The sequence below is a fragment of the Myotis myotis genome, unplaced genomic scaffold (assembly GCF_014108235.1).
Source record: "Myotis myotis isolate mMyoMyo1 unplaced genomic scaffold, mMyoMyo1.p scaffold_m19_p_1, whole genome shotgun sequence".
In the NCBI taxonomy this organism is placed as follows: domain Eukaryota; kingdom Metazoa; phylum Chordata; class Mammalia; order Chiroptera; family Vespertilionidae; genus Myotis; species Myotis myotis.
The window spans coordinates 184,208,472-184,225,304 of record NW_023416313.1 but is presented as its reverse complement, the minus strand read 5'-3'; the positions used below and the strand labels follow the sequence as shown (position 1 = coordinate 184,225,304).

General features: G+C 44.9%; 2 pseudogenes; both read right to left on the bottom strand.

The window, feature by feature from the left end:
* Window positions 1-8,432: 8,432 nt before the first annotated feature.
* On the bottom strand, window positions 8,433-9,378 carry LOC118654677 (annotated as a pseudogene).
* A 664-nt stretch (window positions 9,379-10,042) lies between these two features.
* LOC118677890 lies at window positions 10,043-14,552 on the bottom strand (annotated as a pseudogene).
* Window positions 14,553-16,833: the final 2,281 nt, after the last annotated feature.

The following is a 16,833-nucleotide window of genomic DNA, read 5'->3' as shown; positions in this document are numbered from 1 at the left end:
CAGAGCCGGAGCCGGGCACGCCTTCCATTCATCAGCCACAGCCTGGGGGTGAGGGTTTCTGTCCTGAGGTGACCAGGCCTCGGAATGAAAAGAATGCGGCTCCCTCCAGGAAGTCAGCGCATCCCGGTGCAAAGCTGCATTCTGGAAGTGGGGCTGGCTCGCCTTTCAGAAGTCGTCCTGGAACGCCTTTCTTCGCTGTGCGGTGAAGCCTGCAGTGGAGCTGAAAACAGATTCGCGCCCTGTGATGGCAGCAGCCTTGGAAATTTCATGCCCTGAATGAATTAGAGGGAAAGGGAGTTGTGAAAAGCTTTCCTGCCTTCCGTAAACAAACGTGCAAATACCCCAGATGCCTCTTACACTCTCCCCCGGGCCAGCAGCTTATTCATAAGCTCAGAACCTTTCCGTGCTGCTCATTTTTTAAATTATTCTTTTATTTTTTGCGAGCCGCCTGTTTCCTCTCCTGTCGTTGGTGGCTTCACTCCAGGGCCCCACCCTGGGGAGAAGGAGCCGCCATACCAAGATCCTTTAGTGTTGCCCTTGCTTGCAGCCACCTGCAGATTTCCCTTGAATGTTTCCTGTTCAACTCAACAGGTTTCAATTCTGTGAACCAATATTTGCTCACTATTAAACCATATTTACCCTCACAAAAGCAAACTCCTAAGGCCTGGGATTAGGCAAGCCCAGAAAAATCTCAACATTTATGCAAACGTGCTCATGTTTCCCGCCACCTAGCATTTCCTTACTGCTTCATCGTGCTGTGTTCTGCTTTTTGGACATCTAACTCCTTGGCCTTCTCATTTACAGCAAATGACCGCAAGTTCTTTCTTTGCCATTTCCACCCACCCCTGGTGGAAGCAGGACTACGTTCTCCTCCTACAGACACCTCATCTTTTTGTGCAGAAATATTGTCTCTGTTGGCTCCTTAGTAAAGACCCATAATGACCCTAATGAAGCTGTAAGGGTGCTTCCCTTTCTGTGGTTTCTGGGTCACATTTCTGAACCTAAAGTTGAAGACTGTCTCAGAATATCTTCAGTGTATTGTTTCTTATTCTTTTTTTGTTGTTGTTGTTAATCCTCACCTGAGGATATTTTTTTTCCATTGATTTTTAGAGAAAGTAGAAGGAAGGGGGGGGGGGGGGAGAGAAACATTGATGTGAGAGAGATACAGCAATTGGTTGCCTCCCACACGCACTCTGACAGGGGTGGGATCAAACCTGACCCCAGTTGGTGTGTGAGGGACACCCTAACCATTGAGCACACCAGCCAGAACTGTTTCTCAATTCTTGTCAAGCATATCACAGAGTTTCTTCTACTGCCAAGTTTCTCCCTCATAATTCTGACATATTTGTCCCAAAACACACTCACTTCCCACAACCAAGAGCCTGATGAGGTAAGGGGACAGACTTTAGAACTCAAGAGATATAAAAATGAACACTCATTATGTGAGTCTTAATTGTTTATAATAGCAAATGGAGGAGTTCCTAGTGTATTGCTTTTGGCCGTTGCTTTTTGAGTCCAGTGTCCTTATTTTGAGCTTAGACATAATGAAAAGTCATCCCCCTCCCCCCAAACATACACACCAAGCTGCTCACAGGGGGACATTTTGGGAAAGGAAGCAAGAATCAAGTCACACATCTATCAACCAGTGGGAAGTGAGCCATGTTATGGGCAGAGTAGCAGAGTGGCTGAAGGAAGAGTGCATGCGCCCTTTCACGGGCAGTGGAGCCTGGGTACCGGTCGCCAGAAATCAGAACCACACCAGGAGCTCTGAGTGCGGTAGATATTTAATAAGGCAAAATGCACGCCCTTCCTCTTCTCAAAGAAGTTCTGTGACGGTGGTTGAGTGAAAGTCTTCTGCTTTCAGTACACATCATTCTGATATAAATAACTGCCTGTGACGGCCTCAACCTTGACTTCCTCAAAGCTCCTGTCTTCACTTCCCCCAATGCGTGGCCCAATACACCTGTTCCTCCAAAAATGGCACAGTGACTCCCCCTCCGTAATTATCCTCAGGTACTTCTGTGGCGAGGTCCTGTGCCTAGAGGATCAGTTGCACTTCCATGCAAGATTCTCCGCCGCATTTCCCCAAAGGCACTCACCTACACATCCAGGTGTGTGATTCTTGAAGTCAAAGAAAATGTGCCATCCGTTATTCTTTAATCACTGCCTCCCTATAAGTATAAACAGTTCGGCTGTAAAACATGCCTGTGCAGACAAGCCCATACTGTGTGCACTGCACGTGTGCACGTACAAGTTCGTTCTCTCTCTCTCTCTCTCTCTCTCTCCCCCAATGTCATGTGTTATACACAGTAGAAAATTGCATGCTTTCAGGACAGGCACCAGCCAAATCCTTAAATTGTGAAACTAAGAACACAAGCAGTAAACTTGTGATTTCAGGCCACTTTTGATTACATTTCTGGAGCTTGGCCAGCAGAGCAATTTCCAAGAAAACCAGCTCAGATGGTTCACGCACCCGCCTTAAACCATGCTAAAGGGGATCTTTGTCACGCTAAGGGGGTGTTGCTTCTCCTCACCCCAGCTCAAGCTCCAAGTAATCAGCTAAATCTCAAGTAACTGACGTCCCCAAAAATGTGTAAGGAAAGAGGAGGGACAAACAGGACAGAACTGCCTCACACTATGAGCGACTGGAGAGTCTGCGTACAACCAAACAACTCCACGCTCAGGGCTGCTAGTTAATAGGCAGGACAAGCCAGAGCTTGGCTTTAGACAAAAGGGGGAAATGGACTGAGTTCAAACACATTTCTCCCATATGTGGCCCTCTACCCATCACCCAGCCAGCCAAGGGAATTGTTTTCCTCAAGTGGCAGCCTTGCCTGCGGAAGTCATGTCTCTAACCCAAAGCTGACCGTGGAATTTACAGTAAAGTTCAGACTGGACCTCTGTCTGCACTGGAGATGAGTTCAGAGCACAGAATCCATTTTGGAGTGTCCACGCACACTGGGGCCTTGGGAGGGAAGAAGCAGCTGTGGCCTTCCTGGCGTAGATCCAGTGGGCACGCGGGCTACCTTGAGTGTGTCAGGATGGAGTCTTCCTCCTCATTAGACACACACGTCCGTGAGAACTGCACTTTAAAGCTCCATATATGCATAGTAAGTGATAGCTCCGGCCATTTACATGCATGGCATTCTGGGCGCCAGCCACCGACTTCGAACATGTGTCCCGTTTAGACTCTAACAGGCTCAACTTAGGGGAAACTGTCCCAAAGTGAAAAATAATTGTCTTCCTTCCTTCCTTCCTTCCTTCCTTCCTTCCTTCCTTCCTTCCTTCCTTCCTTCCTTCCTTCCTTCCTTCCTTCCTTCCTTCCTTCCTTCCTTCCTTCCTTTCTGTTGTTAATCCTCACCTGAAGATTTCCCCCGATTGATTTTTAGAGAGAGTAGAAGGGAGAGAGGCAGAGAGAGAGACACATTGACTGGTTGCCTCCTGCACACACCCCAACTGAGGCTAGGGATCGGAGCTGCAACCCAAGTACATGCCCTTGACTGGGAATCAAACCCTAGATCAGTGATGGCGAACCTATGACACACGTGTCAGAGGTGACACGTGAACTCATTTTTTTGGTTGATTTTTCTTTGTTAAATGGCATTTAAATATATAAAATAAATATCAAAAATATAGTCTTTGTTTTACTATGGTTGAAAACATCAAAAAATTTCTATATGTGACACGGCACCAGAGTTATGTTAGGGTTTTTCAAAATGCTGACACGCCAAGCTCAAAAGGTTCCCCATCACTGGCCTAGATCCTTTGGTGTATAGGCCAATGTGCTATCCACTGAACACCAGCCAGGGCCAAAATTGTTTTTCTTTTACTTTTTTATTGTTTCTTATCTCTTTCCTGTTGTCATCTGTCTTGAGATTTTGAAAAATAAATATAAAAAATCTAGGCAGCAAATGGTATAATTTTATTCATTCTCTAAGTATTAGATAATAAATTAGCCTCTGGCATTGCCAGTGTGACCCAGAATGATAACAATGGCCTTTGCACCAAAGGGTCTGAGATCTGATTCACGGTCATGGGTTGTAGGTTCCATTTCTGGCCCTGGTGGAACTCATGGGGAGACAACCAATTGGTGTGTCTCTCTCACATTGAAGTTCCTCTCTCTCACTCTCTCTTTCTTTTCATCTCTCTCTCTCTCTCTCTCTCTCTCTCCCCCCGCCCTTCACTCTCTGAAAATCAATGGAAAAAATATCTTCAGAGGAGGATTAACAACAACAAAAATTAGCCTTTGTCTCTTATCCTCACAAAATAAATTCCAGACTGATGAAAAAACCTAATCCTATCTAATAAAGAGGGACTATGCTAATTGACCCTCACACCATTGCAAAGATGGCGGTGCCCACAGCCAATAAGGAGGGAATATGCTAATTAAATGCCCCCGCCCTCAAGATGGCAGCACCCACAGCCAATAAGGAAGTAATATGCTAATTGACTGCCCTGCCCTCAAAGATGGCGGTGCCCACAGCCACAAGATGGCTGGCAGGGGAGGGCAGTTGTGGGCGATCAAGTCAGCAGGGGAGGGCAGTTAGGGGCAACTGGGCCAGCAGGGGAGGGAAGTTCGGGGTGACTGGGCCGGCAGGGGAGGTAAGTTGGGGGCGAGGACCGAGCAGGCAGGGGAGCAGTTAGGTGTCAATCAGGTTGGCAGGGGAGTGGTTAGGGGGTGATCAGGCTGGTAGGCAGAAGCAGTTAGCGGTGATCAGGCTGGCAGGCAGGCGAGCAGTTGGGAGCCAGCAGTCCTGGATTGTGAGAGGGATGTCAGACTGCCAACAGTCGGCAGTCGGACATCCTCTGAGGGGTCCCAGATTAGAGAGGGTGCAGGCTGGGCTGAGGGACAGCCCCGCCCCCCAAGTGCATGAATTTCATGCACTGGGCCTGTAGTGTGAAAATAAAATAGTATTAGAAAGAAACATAAGAGAATATTTATAACCTTGGGATAAGAAAGGATTTTCTAAGCACGATATAAATCCCAGAAACCATAAAGAAAAAGATTTACAGAATTGATTGCATAAAATTTTTAAACTTTGTGAAATAAAAGGCAATACAAATAAAGACTAGGAGAAATATTTACAACAGATGTGACACAGAATTAACATCCAGAATAAATAGAGCACATACAAATAAATAATAACATACAAACCACCCAATATTTAATGTGCAAGGAATATTTGTAGGAAATTCACAAATATAATAGGTCAGGTTGATAGAGCATTGCTCATACCCCCAAATTTTATTTTTAGATATATACCCAACAGAAATGTATGCACATACTAGTATATACTAAAAGTCAGGATAAGAATGTTCATAGCAACATTATTTGCTAATAGCTTTAAGTTGGAAACTACCTAAATGTTCATCAATGGATAAATTGTGGTATATTCACATAATGAAATATAATAAGCAATGGAAATGAATATATTACAGCTACAGGCAAGAGCATGGATGACTCATAAACATAATGTTGAATGAAGGAAGCCAGATGCAAAGGAGTGGATGTGTGTGATTCCATTGATATAAAGTTAAAAAACAAACACAACTAATCTATAGGGGTTAGATGGCAGGATAGAGTTACTTTGGGGGAGGTAAGAGAAGGTCTGATAATCTACTTCTTGACCTGGGTGGTGCTTAAAGAAGAATTCACGTTGTTCATTCATTAGGCAGTACACTTACAACTTGTGTACCTTAACTCCAAATGGTGGGTAGGCATATGAAAAGATGTACAACCTAACTGGTAAGTCAGAGAGTTGAAATTTAAAATGACACCCCTTTTCCTGCACATGATGCTGGCAATTAAAAAAACCTGATGCCATGTCCAGTGTTGATGAGTATGATGGTGGCTATCTAGATTAGAACAGAATCACCTGGCTGGTGTAACTCAGCAGTTGAGCATTGGCCCAGGAACCAAGAGGCCACCGGTTCGATTCCAGGTCAGGGCACATCAGTAGGGGGATATGCAGGAGGCAGCTGATCGTCATTGATGTTTCTATCTCTCTATCCCTCTCTCTTTCTCTCTCTCTAAAAAAAAAAAAAAAAAAAAAAAAAAAAAAAAAAAAATCAATAAAAACATATTTTAAAAAAATAAATTAGAACAGAATTTTAGGAGAGAGCCTTGCTATTTTTTACCAAAAAATTGAAATGTGCATGTCTTTTGGTTCAGAAATTCCATTTCTAGGAATACAACCTTCAGAAACACTTACACATAAGTGTACACATTTGTGTACAAGAATGTTTACTCTAATATTGTTTGTAACAGTAAAAAATGGCAAACAGCCTATGCATCCTATACAGCTATGGGAAGGAATGTGGCTGTTAAAGAAAATGGAGGAGGCCCTGGCCGATGTGGCTCAGTTGGTTGGAGCGTCATCCTGTATACCAGAGGGTGGTGAGTTTGATTCCCAGTCTGAGCACATACCCAGGTTGTGGGTTCCATCCCTGGTCGGGGCGGGTTCTGGAGGCAGCAGACCAATGTCTCTCTCTCTCTCTCTCTCTCTCTCTCTCTCTCTCTCTCTCTCTCTCTCTCTCCTTCTCTGTCTCCCTCCCTCCCTCTCATAAAAATCAATTCAAAAAAGAAAATAAGGGAAGCCTATATGTACCTACATAGAAAGAGCTCCAGGGAACACTGTTAAAGGAGAGAGAGAGAGAGAGAGAGAGAGAGAGAGAGAGAGAGAGAGAGATCACAGAATAGAACATATTGCATAATCTTGTTTATGTATAAATGACTGAGTGTGAACTTTAAAAACTCACAAAAAAATTAAAACAGAACTGAAATCCAGTGTGGCTCCTTTACCCAAATATCTTACAAAATAAACTTAGCTTCTCTCTCAAAATAGACTGCACTGTATAGGAATTCTGAAAGGACTGCCCCACTAGAGGGAGGAGCCGTTTCTGGTTGCACAGCCTCCTAGCAGAGCCCAGCGACTCAGAAATGCAGCTCCCACGCAGGCCTGAGCCAAGGCACAGGCAGTGTCTCCAGATCTTTGTGCTGCGGGAGCACTTTTCAGCAATTAACTAATCCTCCTCGGGGCGGGGGGGGTGGGGGGGGGTGGGGGGTGGGGCTCCCACACACTGGCTCTCCGCCCCCCCCTCCGGAATGCATCCCCCAGAAATGGCTGTACTTCAGCCCCTGCCCCACCTCAGCCCCCAAACTCAACTCGGCAAGGCGAGGAGGGCCTTCAAGGCACCCTCCCAGACAACACTTGTTCTCCGGGAAGTTATACTGTTCTCTCCTCTCCTGGCGCCACCGCCACCTGTCCCCTCCCGGCTGCCCCTGCTGCCTGCTGAGGAAGAAGATTGCAACAGGCCCCGGAGAACCGCATCCTCATGCTGTCAAGGTGCCATTTCTTGCTCCAGGGTCCTCTGAACTAGAGAAAGATGTATGGGGTCCTTTCCACTTCTTAGTGTGCAAGTGAAATAAATAGCAGGAGCAGTCTCTCTGTCATTACTATTTTCACATGGTTGGTGTCTGGAGCACAGTTTCCCAGACTTTGGAATTTCACGAACCATGAACATTCCAAAAATGTAGGATGGCTCATTTCTATTTTGCCAAGTACAGACATTTAAAAAGCAACCCGAACGATTGTCATCATCACTTCAATGACTGGGCATCTTAACACCGAAACAATGTGGTCATGACAATCTCTGATTTTTAAAGCAGCACTTTAGATTTAACATTAGTACACTTATGTCTACGAACAATACACACATATTTCACATAGATTGGTCAACATTTCCTCACAGGCTCGCACCAGTTACCTTGGAAAGACCTGGCAGAGATTAAACCATAAGTTTTCAAACCTAGCTATGCCTGAGAAAGACAGGAAGGCATTAAAAGATAGATAGTCCAGCCCAAGCTGGTTTGGCTTAGTGGATCGAGCATCGGCCTGTGGACTGAAGAGTCCCGGATTCAATTCCAGTCAAGGGCACACGCCCAGGTTGCAGTCTTGATCCCCAGTGAGGGGCATGCTGGAGGCAGCCAATCAATGATTCTCTCTCATCAGTGATGTTTCTCCCTCTCCCTTCCTCTCTGAAATCAATAAAAATATATTTTAAACAAATACATATTCCAGGTTCCCAACCCATATTTACTGTATTAATCAGTGAGCCTCATCAAGACTGGGATATATGTGTTTTTTGGGGGGGGAGGGGGGTTGCATATAGAACTCAGTTTTTTTTTAAGGTAAAACTTTGTATGTACTTATAAGACATAAAATTTCAGTTATTAGGCAAATCAATCATACAAAACTGTTTCCGGCAGTAATTAAAGAAGTGATAACATTTTACCAGTGTAAAATGTCACAGAATTCAAGTCACAACTTGGATCTTCAAGATCCGCTGCAGTAAAATGTGGTCAGTTTGAAGATAAAATTCCTCCTCTGGGTATCCTGCTCTCAATCAAGTCTTTCCTTATCACCATCCTCTCACACAGCCGGGTGGCTGCGATTCCCCGGCTTGTTCTGGTCCTTGGGAATCTTTACATGGCCATTCTTGCCCCAAGCTGCGCTCCAGCTGTGCTTGACAATCCGATATTTACTGCTATTTGATTCTGCTCCTTCAAAGCCACAGTCAACCACCAGAACGCTGTGACCTAGGTCTTCACTGCTGCAGTCTGGATCATCACCAATGCCTTCTTCGAGGCACCGGAAGCTGTCATGCATCTGCAACAGAGATGGGCTCCGCAGTTGCCACTGCCTTCGCAAGGGACCTCTCCTGCACACGGATGTCCACGAAGCCAGTGTCATTGGCCACAGAATCCTCGGGCTTGTATTTGCAAGGTCCAACCTTTGCATGATATGAATGGGATTCCTCTGAGTCCAGCCCTCCCCGTTGGACTCAACCTACTGGCAGGCATTATCCATTAGGCCACCATTGCAGCCCTCATTGCCCGACACTGAGAGCAGGCTACAAGGTTCTGATCACTCAGTGAAATAAGTTTGCCAGTTTTTGGAACAGCTCAATAAGAACTACAGTGACCCTGGTCCTTCACAGGAACTACACAGCCTTCCTCTCTCCAATTCACAGTTGGGGGAATTCAGCAGAGAGGTTCCGGAACACTTTTCTTTTCATGTGCTTCTGATTTTGAAGGCCATTCACCACTTGCCTGAATTCTTCACTGATCATGTCACCAAAGGCATCTGTTGCCATGGTGAAGCTCTGTTTCCCTAGGTTGTATTCCTGGTTGTGCAGCTCAATCATTTTCATATTCTTCTCCCACGTTGTCCTCCTCCATCCTCCTTCATTCAAGCCATAGAGTTTCCTGTGTGTTGCCTTCCACCGGTTCCTTCGTGCATCTAAACTTCCATCAAGTTTTGGAGCAGCTGAAGCTATTCCACAGCAAAGGGCAGTCAGGAAAAGGGAAGGATTCATATTTTTAAAACCTGCGGCGGGCACAGCTGCACAGGTATAGTCAGTATATGTAGGTCCAGGGGTCTTTGAGAAAGACTAGAATATGTGTATATTTTTTTAAAATTCTGTTTTACTGTGGTGAAATATACATCATATAGAATTTACCATTTTAACTAACCATTTTTAAGTCTGCAATTCCATGCCATTAAGTATATTCACTGTTTTATGCCATCATCACCACTATCCTTATCCGAAACAGAAAGTCTGTACCTGTTAAATAATAAGTTCCCATCTCCTCCTCCCCCAAACTCCTGGTAACCTCTACTTTACTTTCATAAAATATGTGTCCCTTTGTGTTTGGTTTATTTCACTTAGCATGATGTTTCAAGGATTATCTATGTCATAGCATGAATTAGAATCTTATTCCTTTTTATAGCTAAATAATATGCCATTGTATGTAATTACCACATTTTGGCGGGGAGTTGAGTTATTTCTACCTTTTGGGCTATTGTGAATAATGCCACTATGAACATTGGTGCATAAGTTTCTATTTCAGTCCCTGTTATTAATTCTTTTTTTTTTTAATCCAAATGCCTCTATAAATTAGAAAATGCTGTTTGTTTTACAATATGAATTTAAACCTTCACTTGTGTTAACTTCAGGTGTGACTGTGCTGTTGGTGGTGTCAGAAATTTACACGATTTCAGACATCATTAATTTGTTTCAGCATTTCTCCTATGGGCTCACCCTTCACTTTCAGGATGGACTGAATGCACCTTCGCTGGTGGGCACTGAGAGTAATGGTGGGTTTTTGAGGACTCGGTACCTTTTCCATCTTTTGCTGCTGATAATCTTTTTCCATAATAACCTGTTTGATGGCATTGCCCAAATGTCAAAATTGATCAGGCATCAGCTGTAATTCGTTATTCATGTGTCTCTCGCTAGCAGAGAACTGGGAGCTGATAATGAAAACTATGACATACTTTATTCATCCTGTTCCTATCTCCTTGTTTTTCCTTGACTTCCTCATATTTGTCAGCAAAGCTCTCAGGCATTTCCCATAGACCAGTGGTTCTCAAACGTCCTAATGCTGTGATCCTTTAATACAGTTCCTCATGTTGTGGTGACCCCCAATTTCATTGTTACAAATTGAACATAATTAAAGCATAGTGATTAATCACAAAAACAATATCCTATCTAATAATAGACAAACATGGTAATTGACCTACCTTCGCTACGCTTCCCATTGGCTAATCAGGGCAATATGCAAATTAACCACCAACAAAGATGGCAGTTAATTTGCATACGTAGGCACAATGCTGGGAGGCAAAAGGGGAAGGACGGAAGAAGCCGCCTGCTGCTGATGGTGATCGGAAACCCAGGTGGCAGGCAAGAGCTGTGATCGGAGAACCGGGGCCGTTTTTGCCCGCCCCCCAGCCGGTGATCGGAGAAGCCAGGCGGAGAAGCCAGGCGGAGAAGCCAGATCAGAGAACCCTGCCGCCCCCCCGCCCCCCTCGGCCGGTGTTCAGAGAAGTACCTGTATTTTTAATAATTTCTTGACATGGTAAAAGAATTTTACATTATGATCCAAGGGTGGTGGGGTGAGGAGAAGGAGCAGCAGAACAATCCAACAAACAAAAAGGGAAACAGAAATGCATGGTGGAAGGGATTTGAAGGGTGGGTAGGAGCATTGCCCAACTAAAATGCAATTGGTTTGTTACTGAGTACTATTCATGGGAAGACAGCATCCTGAATCCTTCTCTATACAGCATATTGGGAGTAAAAATGATGCATCCAGGTGGAAATATGATTAGGGGTTGGAAGACAGATGGAAAGAAGAAGTCAGAAATAGACACTGAGAGAGTCACTGGCTGGCTGGCTGCAAATACTGACTCTCCAGTAGTGATAGAATAAAAAAGTGGGGGATATCTCTGGAAGATTCAAGAGATAGGGGGCAACTCTTCTATGGTTTTGACTTGCCCAGCAGATTTCCACATACACACATGTACACACCTATGTCTGCATGCACACACATATACATATAACTGACTGCCCTCCCTGGAAACACAGAAGAAGAAGTTGCCAGAAGAAGAAGCAGCCCACCTTTGGTCCAGGCGCCAGCGCCTGAGGCTGGCTGCAGCCCAGGAGATGGACAAGCCACCTGCCCGAGGTCCCAGGCTGCAGCCACCAGGAGAAGCTGCCAGCCCTGTGGTCCAGGGTGTCAGCGCCTGTGGCCAGGGAAATAGGTTCCCTCTTCTCCTACTGCAGTCATTACTTCAATATTCCCCTTCTGAATTTCTCTCCTGTGCTGCAACCCAACTCCACTTTTTATCGAAAGGATACGGAACAGAGAGAGCAGTGTTAAAAGCTTACATTTTTAAGCTGGTAAGGTTGGTACTTAAACATATAAATGGAAAACTAGAGTCCTTAAGGTAACAAAGGCTACAAAGGACAGGGACAGCGCATGACCTATTATATCCAGCAATCCATATGGGGACTGAAAACTTTGCAATGATGACAATTAGTGAAGATATGAATCAACTAAAATAGTTGACAGGGACAATTCTTCCATCTTTGAAAATATCTACATCAAATCTGTTTAAATAGATTTTCATCTGCATAATATAACACATTCTGACCACCACCAATGTGGTCAGTGTTGTGCCGATAAATGTTTAATAACTGAGGGACCGCCTCCCCAAGTGCACAAATTTTTGTGCACTGGGCTACTAGTGTAATTATATATGTGTTTTCCGATGGTCTTAGGCGACCCCTGTGAAAGGGTTGTTCAACCCCCAAAGGGGCCGTGACCCACAGGTTGAGAGCCACTGCCATAGACTTTCCTTTCTTCTCAACAATAACAGAGATCTTGTTGTTTCTTTTTTTGGTCACATAATAATTTGACCTTCAGCTGGACCTCCTTCTTCGCCAGGTCCCGTTTAAGAATGTACTGTTCCCTGAACACCTGGGTGGCTCTGCTGATGAGATGAAGACATTCCTTATCAAATGATTTCAAAAATGCTGGATTTGCAGCACTATCTTACAAAGTGCTTCGAAAATGCTTTTCAAAGGAATCCGAGGGTTCAGCCAGAATTCAGAGGGGAGGCTCTATCACTGCAACATCTTGAGTACAAAGCAGGGGAGGAGATGCTGGGTGGACTGTGCTTAATAAAGGCCTTGGGAGGCATTTGTAGGTACTGGTGATGCAGATTGTCACGGGCCCCAGAATCCTCGAATCAGAGCTGACTGCCTGCACGGCACTGGCTTCGTACAAACGGTGTGCTCCACAAAGCATTTCTATTTGGGAGTAACTTCCTATAAACCAGTGGTTCTCAACCTGTGGGTCTCAACCCCTTTGAGGGTTGAACAACCCTTTCACAGGGGTCGCCTAAGACCATCGGAAAACACATATATAATTACATATTGTTTTTGTGATTAATCACTCTGCTTTAATTATGTTCAATTTGTAACAATGAAAATACATCCTGCATATCAGATATTTACATTACGATTCATAACAGTAGCAAAATTACAGTTATGAAGCAGCAACAAAAATAATTTTATGGTTGGGGGTCACCACAACATGAGGAACTGTATTAAAGGGTCGAGGCATTAGGAAGGTTGAGAACCGCTGCTATAAACTATCCTTATCTTCATCTGATTCAAGAAATGTAAGAGATTTCTAAATCCAATTAGCCCAACACTATGTTCACCAGATTCCTGAGTCCCGTGATAGCTTGAGGGACCCTTGGGATCTCTATGAAGATTAATCGGACAAGAAAAGTCAGAATCAAAGGGATCACCCTCTACAGATGCCAGTTTCAGGGCAAGCTCCAGCTCTACACACTCATATAAGAACACAGGAGGGATGAGGTCGGCCCTGCAATCCCAGGACCTTTCTGATGTTTGATTATCTGCTTCTTCCCCTTCCAGCACAACACAGGGACACAGCTTCCTGATTCAGTAGCGATCACGAAGACATTGGGGACATCGGGTAAGCAGAGTACAGCACAAACATTGTCACCGTAGTTATCTTTAGCTGCAGGATGCATGAGCAATAGACCTAACAGCTTCCTCGTATTCCCAGGGCTGTGTAACACACTGACGTATGTAAGGAAAGTCTCCCCATTCTCATATCAGATGTGCACTGGGTATGCCACTACTTGATCTTTGCCTTTTTATCTGAATTTAATTTGGGGGAATGCTGCCAATGGTCCAAAGTCAAATGCAACTGCTGACTCTCCTAGAGATGTGGCACACGTCCTGCCTTTATTTGAGTATTAGACCTTCCTCTTCTGCTTCTGACAGTGTGATGACCTTAGGGGGAGTCTGGGGCTCACATAGAGAAAAAATTCTTGTTACCCTGTCTGATGCCAACAGCACCCTGTGTGGATCCAGCATTTCACTTGGATACCAGGCAGCATGCTTTGGAGTCAGAGAGGTAGAACTGGTGAACAGTTGCAGCGATTGGAGTGGTGCTGCAGTTCACTGTTCATTTTCCACCTTCAACTTCAGAACTCATCCCCCACCATTTAGGTAATTCTAACACCGTAAGTCCTTCTATTCTTATAAGTGCTACGTGATGTTGTGTTGGACTTAACAAGATTTGATGGATTTCAAACAAGGGTGGATTTATGTAAAGCAACCTCTGGTTCTAGGGGAGGGAGGGCGCCTCACCCACGCCGCTGACGCCCCAAAGGCAAACCACTAAGTAAGAGCTGTCTTCTCCTTCCCACCAGAAGAGTTCTCCACTAAAGCCTGAGACCAGGTTTCTTGTCAGCAACTGTGGCGGCAGCAGAGATGGCAAAGGCAATAATAAGAAGCCGGTTTCTCAGCCTCTGAGGGCTCTGGGTTTTCAATCACAGAAGCAGTGGTGGGAGCCTCTCCCACCTCCTCCGCAGCCCAAGGGCTCCCAGGCTGCCAGAGAGATGTCTGACTGCCAGCTTAGGCCTGATCCCCAGGGAGCGGGCCTAAGCCAGCTGGTGGACATCCCCCCCACCCCGAGCTGCCAGAGGGCACAGGCAAAGCTGAGGGACCCTCCCACCCAAAGTGCACGAATTTTCGTGCACCGGGCCTCTAGTATTGAATAAAAGTGGGTATCCTTGTTTTGCTCCTGATCTTAGGAGAAAAGCTGTCAGTCTTTCATCATTGAGGATGATGTTAGCTATGGATTCTTCATACATGGCCTTTATCATGTTGACGAAATTTTCTTTTATCCCTAGTTTATTGAGTGTGGAACTTTGTCAAATGCTTTTTCTGCAGCAGTTGAGGTGAACATGTGGTTTATTCCCCCTTCATTCTATTAATGTGGTGTATTACATTGATTGGTTTTCACATGTTGAACCATCCTTGCAAGCTAGGAATAAGTTGAATTTGGTCATGATATATGATCCTTTTAATATAGTTCTGAATTCAATTTGCTAGTATTTTGTTGAGGATTTTTGAACCTATAGTCATAACAGACCTTGGTCTTTGGTTTTCTAGTATAGTCTTTTTCTGGCTTTTGAATCAGGGTATCAGGAAACTGCTGTTCTCATAGCATGAGTTAGGAAGTGTTTCTTCATCTTCAATTTTTGGGAAGACTTTGAGGAGAAGAATTGGTGTTAATTCTCCTTTAAATTTTTTGTGGAATGTATTAGTAAAGTCATTGAGTCCTGGACTGTATATTTCTAAGCCAACTTCTTCTCCTCCTCTTACTGCTATGGTTCTAATATACAGTTGAATTTGGGACCAACTATCCAAAATACCTGACTTGAATGCCCTTGGGCATAACTGAATAAACTAGTAACATTAAGGTTTTAAAAAGAGAGTAATGTAACCAAGCTACCCAGCTCTAGAAATGCCTTCAGGAGGGAAACCAAAGGACATAGGGGTGAGCAACCCTCTGAGAGTGAGGGAGTGCCAGGAGGGTTGAGGTAAGCATGTCCAAACCTGTAAAGAACTTTCACAAAAAATTTATTTGAGCCAAACAGAGAATATTTCTAGAAGCAAGATCTCAACAGACTGAGAAAAGTGCCTCTGAGAATGGCCGTTTGAAGCTCCTTGTATGCATTTGCAATTAAGGAGGGGATGTGAGGACGATGACATGAAGGTGGGAGAAAGCAAGGTGGGGATTGGATTCCAGGGTAGTTAAGATTCTGTGCTGTTTGGAGGGTGGTTGCTCTGAAAAAAAGAGGCATCAAAGGTGTGTAAATCTAGATGCACAGAAACAATGGGCAGGGCTTGTTTAAAGCAAAGATAAACCTTTTAGCCCAGCCAGCATGGCTCAGTGGTTGAGCGTTGACCTATGAATCAGGAGGTTCAATTCCCTGTCAGGGCACATGCCCGGGTTGTGGACTCGATCTCCAGTGTGGGGCGTGCAGGAGGCAACTGATCAATGATTCTCTTTCATCATTGATGTTTCTATCTCCCTCTCCCTTTCCCTTCCTCTCTGAAATCAATAAAAATATTAAAAAAAAAACCAAAACGATAAACCTTTTACTAAAAAAGGTATATGCCGGGGATTGACTACCGACCATGATCTGCCCAGTTAGGAATGTATGATCAGGTGAGCCTGTGAGGTTACTTCCTTAGAACCCCTGGTGTGTAGGTTCACCTGACTTTAGCAGCGTCCATCTAACTAGCTTCTTTCCACAGTTGTAGCAGGTCTGTAGCCACTAGAGTTCTGCATAAGTCCCTAGTCTGAGAGTGAAGGGAGGAGGTGTTATGTACAAAATGCAACTCAGAGGAGTCAGATGGCCAGGGGTCCGGTCCCTGTGAGATCTGGGCCAAGCGGATGGCGCTGCGACAGGAAAGAGGGAGCTTCGTGGCACAGATTAATGTGAGGTTGTCCTCACTAAAACCCTTTCTTAGTCTACTGATGTCTCAGATCACAGTCAATGAAAAAGTGGCATAAACCTTGCAATTAGGCAGAAAAGCAGTTTCCTACAGGTTCCGTTGCCTTATAAACTCAGTCTCTCTTCTCCTCACCCCCATCTTTCTCTGGGCACTAGGCTATGCTTCCAGTAAAAAAAAAAAAACAAAAAAAAACTTGTTTGGCCACCTGTGTAGAAAGAGGAATTAATGTAATGTTTGAATTCTCAACGGACTGGTTCTCCTTGGGAGCAAGTAGCCAATCGCATGTCCGAGGAAGAACAAAATGTCACCGAGCCTGAATGAGCAGTTCCGCAGTCATCCTGCAGCACCCTGTCTGTTCGCACAGAGCAGTTTCCTCTCACCTGGTGAGTCACCTGGTGAGTCACGCCTCCCACACCCAGCAGGGCGCAGAAACACCGAGTGAAACCTGGATGAAAGAGTAAGAACAAGTCAGGCCGGTGAAACATTCCCCTGCTGTCAGTTTGGTGACATGCTGAACCCTGCCTCAAGGTGGAGGGAATCCCAGGAGGGTTTTCAGCAACACAAGGTTTTATAGGACACCCCCCTACCCCCCATGGAAATGAGGGGCCTGCAATGGGGCTTGGAGATCTTTGGTCCTGC